Source organism: Mandrillus leucophaeus, unplaced genomic scaffold, assembly GCF_000951045.1.
Source record: "Mandrillus leucophaeus isolate KB7577 unplaced genomic scaffold, Mleu.le_1.0 Scaffold196, whole genome shotgun sequence".
NCBI lineage: Eukaryota > Metazoa > Chordata > Mammalia > Primates > Cercopithecidae > Mandrillus > Mandrillus leucophaeus.
Window position 1 is genome coordinate 2,904,205 of NW_012101987.1, and position 4,686 is coordinate 2,908,890.

Consider the following 4,686-nt stretch of genomic DNA (forward strand, 5'->3'; position numbering starts at 1 on the left):
GAGGTTGTAGTGAGCTGAGATTATGCCATTGCACTCCAGCCTAGGCAACACAGTGAGACTGTGTCTCAAAAAAAGAAAAAAAAGAAAAATTTGTCTAAACTAATAAATACAGTCAGTAACTTAACAAAATATAAAATTAACATACAAGCTATGGTTCCATACACTTAAAACAAACTATCTGATACAACAGAGGAAGAAAATAATCTTATGAACAATAGCATTAAAATACATTTCTGAGAACAAATATAATGAAGAAGGTAAAAAATCTTTACAATGAAATATGTAAGATATCAATGAAAAAAATTAGAGAAGACAAAAATAAATTTTAAAATATTTAATGTCGGCCGGGCGCAGTGGCTCATGCCTGTAATCTCAGCACTTTGGGAGGCCGAGGTGGACAGATCACAAGGTCAGGAGTCTGGGACCAGCCTGAATAGCATGGTGAAACCCCATCTCTACTAAAAATAAAAAAAATTAGCTATGTGTGGTGGCACAAGCCTGTAGTACCAGCTACTCAGAAGGCTGAAGCAGGAGAATCACTTGAACACAGGAAGAGGAGGTTGCAGTGAGCCAAGATTGTACCACTGCACTCCAGCCTGGTGACAGAGTGAGATTCTGTCTTAAAAAAAAAAAAAAAAAAAAAACTTCATGTCTAGGATTGAAAGAATAAATATTGTTAAAATGCCATATTATCTAAAGTAATCTATACATTTAATAAACTCTCTATGATAATTCCAGTGGCGTTTCTTCACAGTAGAAAATACAATTCTAAAATTTACAAGAAATTGTAATAAACTTCAAATACCCAAAGCATTCTTGAGAAAAAAGAACAAAGCAGAGGGACATCATAATTTATAATTTCAAACTATATTTTAAGACTATAGTAATACAAACAGGATGGAATATGCAAAAATATTAACAAGAAACGCTTAATGGAACAGAAATCACTACTCTCACATATTTCAGACAGGATTCAAAAAGAGAACTAAAAAATAATTTAACAAAGAATTTTTCAAAATTATACAGACATTTGTGTGTCCCCCAAAAGAATAAAAAAGCAGTCAGATTGTACAGTCTTTTATATGCTATGACAAGAACTTTGGCTTTCATTGTATGCTTGAAGGAAGATCCCCCAAGAAAAAGTAGAATTCTTAGAGAATTTAAAAGCATAAGACAGAAAATGCCCCCATGTGAGAAAAAATCTTAAGAAAATATTCAGGCCTCCCAGAAACTAGATGCTTCCCAAATCACACTGTAAGGACTGGCATATATGCTTTTTTTTTTTTTAACCTTTGGACTTCTCATCTGTTTTTTTTCACTCTCACCTACCTGGGGGTTCATCCACCATCTCATGTCTCTTCATATTCCAGGGCTCTTTTTCTTGCTCCAGACAGGTGACTGGGTCTTGCTTAGAGACAGCAATACCTGCTTTATTAAAAATAAATAACATGAATCTTGCCTATATTCTCTAATTACTAACCTAGTACTGTGCTCAGTAAAAAGGATGTGACAGAATATTCTAGAAAATTAATCCAAAGTGAGGCCGAGACGGGCAGATCACCTGAGGTCAGAAGTTTGAGACCAACCTGTCCAACATGGTGAAACCCTCATCTTTACTAAAAATACAAAATTAGCTGGGCATGGTGGCGGGTGCCTGTAGTCCCAGCTACTCCAGAGGCTCAGAGGGAGAATTGCTTGCACCCGGGAGGCGGAGGTGGCAGGTAGTAGCGCCACTGCACTCCAGTCTAGGCAACAGGAGAAAAATTCTCTCTCAAAAACAAAAAAGTGTTTTGGCCAGGCACAGTGGCTCACACTGTAATCCCAGCAATTTGGAAGGGCAAGGCGGGTGGATCCCCTGAGGTCAGGAGTTTGAAACTAGCCTGGCCAACATGGTGAAACACCATACCTACTAAAAATACAAAAATTTGCTGGGCACAGAGGTGCACACTTGTAATCCCAGCTACTTGGGAGGCTGAGGCAGGAGAATCGCTTGAACCCAGGGTGGAGGCTGCAGTGAGCCAAGATCACACCATTGCACTCCAGCCTGGGCGACAGGGTGAGATTCCATCTCAAAAAAATAAATAAATAAATAAATAAATAAACAAATAAAATTAATCCGAAAATACTAACTAAAGAGAAACATCTCTAACTATTTAGAAAATATTTTAAATTTGTAGGTTTTTAATTTTACTACCTGAATCAAAAATTGGTGATGGCAAATAGATTTTAAGATACGGGTAATGATAGTTTATGCCACTAGATTTCTGGAATGACCACTAATCTAGAGTGAAGGATACACATCAGCTCAGGAATGTGGAAAGTTTAGATCAAGATGAAACATGTTGAAGAAATTCTTTTCCACACAGACAAATCATCAAGATTTTCTTGAAAACTGGGATCAGAAACTCACTTATGCAAAGCATAAATTATCAAAAAAATTCTACAAAATAGAGACATAAAACCTTTAGGGTATATTAAAAATTGTGTATTAAAGTTATCCTCACCCAAGAAGACCAAGTTTTTGTAGTTCTCTAACATCACATTCATATATAAATTCTGCTGAGCAGGGTTCAGGCATTCCCACTCCTCCAGAGAGAATTCTATGGCCACATCCCTAAATGTCAATGTCTCCTGAAAAACACATACACACAGACACACGTATATTTACCAAGGGGCCATGGGCAGAATTTATTATTTGAATTGAGGTGAAATGAAAGAGTAAAGAGAACTGATTCTGACTTATAAGAATAACTGAAATTATCCAACAATTTTTAACACAGAAATATTTTCTAATGTATTCTCTTACTCTGAGGGCAGAGAATGGCATAAGATTCACAACACCAGTGCATATATGATACTTCTCTGGATGATAAAGTATATAATTAAGGAGACAAACACAAACATATACATCACTGAGTGCTATACTTACATCATAATGAGTTGTGTATATTTTTCAGACAAGGAAAAACAAGTTCAGTTAGAAGGTACCTCTCAAATTTTAATGTGTACAATAGACTGGAGATCCTGTTGTGAAGATTTTTTTTAATATATATTTTTCAGAAGGTCTGGAATAAAGTCTGAGTTTTTAAAATTCTAACAAGGTCACTAGTAATGCTAATGTTTTTAACCGAGGAAGACTATTTTGTCAAACATTAGGCAAGTGAAAGAGACTGTGTGTTTCCTAAATTTTCTGGCTTGTAAACAATGATAAGAGTCTTCATTTTCCAAAGACAGATACATGCAAAAAAACAACAAACAAACAAACAAACAAAAACCTAAGGAAAAAAACCAGATTAATTGTGATGGTTTATGCACATTAGCTGTATAAAGATACTTAATAATAAAGAAAAAAATAATTAACTCTACAGTGAAAAAAAAGTCAGAGAGCTCTTTAACTAAGTAAATTATTAATATTAACTACACTAGAACAAATTTTTATGATGTGCTGATGCACACAGAAGAACACAGCATCACTGCTGAGATATTACCCCTCAAAAAGTCAATTCTAGACTGAATTTAATCATAAAAAAATCAGTTTTATGCAAAGGTCAAGATATCTCTCGCGTTCCATAATTTTAATAATGATTTTAAGTAGTCTTTCTTTAGCACTCTAGAGAGCAGGTATCTCTTAATACTTTTTTCAGAACTTCCTGGGTTTAGATGAAACCACAACATATATGTTCTCCAACTTTATTAAGGACCCCAGCTTTCCCCCAATAGGAATCTTGAGTATCCACATCTTCCCATGTTCAACAGTCACAAAAGGAACACTTTCAATATGGCAGATCAAAAATTCATGGTAGGAATTCTGCATTGCATATAAAAGGCCATGATGTAGAGAAGGCTCTGGTACACAAGAAACTTTTTTTTTTTTTTGAGACAGAGTTTTGCTCTCATTGCCCAGGCTGAAGTGCAATGGTGCGATCTCAGCTCACCACAACCTCTGCCTCCCAGGTTCAAGTGATTCTCCTGCCTCAGCCTCCTAGTAGCTAGGATTACAGGCATGTGACACCACGCCCGGCTCATTTTATATTTTTAGTAGAGATGAGGTTTATCCATCTTGGTCAGGCTGGTCTTGAACTCCCAACCTCAGGTGATCCACTTGTCTTGGACTCCCAAAATCCTGGGATTACAGGCATGAGCCACCATGCCTGGCCAGAAACAAATATTTTTTAGAGACCCTTGACTATCACAAGAATTTTTTAAAGTACCTGAAACAAACTCATTGGGGAAGAAAAACATAAGTAGAGAAGGTTTGCAAGTACTAAACACATGGCACTCCAGGAGGCAGAGTGGACACAGCTATTGATCTGAGACATGTGTAGCTGAAAAGAAGCCATTATTCCTCTTTCTCCTCCTTCTCTGGAAATCCTTTTCAGATAAAATTCTCTGAACAAGTAACACCTGCATCTTAAGGAAATTCCCTTAAAGGCATCAGCACCACCTCCACACAGAGACACTAGCCTCACAACCACAGCAGAAGGACCAAGACCAAAAAGTCCATGCATTTCTCTCCTTTATAACAGAAGAGATTCAGGAAAAAATGAGTTGCTCCATGGAAATAAAAATATATGTTCCTCTTTTCCTGTCCACAGGTGCCCTCCCCTGCCACAGACACCAGCAAATTCTGCTACAGTAATGGAAATATGCACCACACTGCCCTGTCCCTACCAAACCCAAACAGAA

The 4,686-nt window shown here is 36.8% G+C and overlaps 1 pseudogene across 1 annotated transcript in view; it reads right to left on the minus strand.

The window, feature by feature from the left end:
* Positions 1 to 4,686, minus strand: part of LOC105538645 — a 38,754-nt pseudogene that overhangs the window by 15,681 nt on the left and 18,387 nt on the right. Inside the window, exons 3-4 of the transcript XR_001005941.1 lie at positions 2,505 to 2,631; positions 1,330 to 1,425 (exon numbers count right to left, since the gene is read on the minus strand). The product of XR_001005941.1 is annotated as a zinc finger protein 431-like (transcript). The remainder of the gene's footprint in view (positions 1 to 1,329; positions 1,426 to 2,504; positions 2,632 to 4,686) is intronic.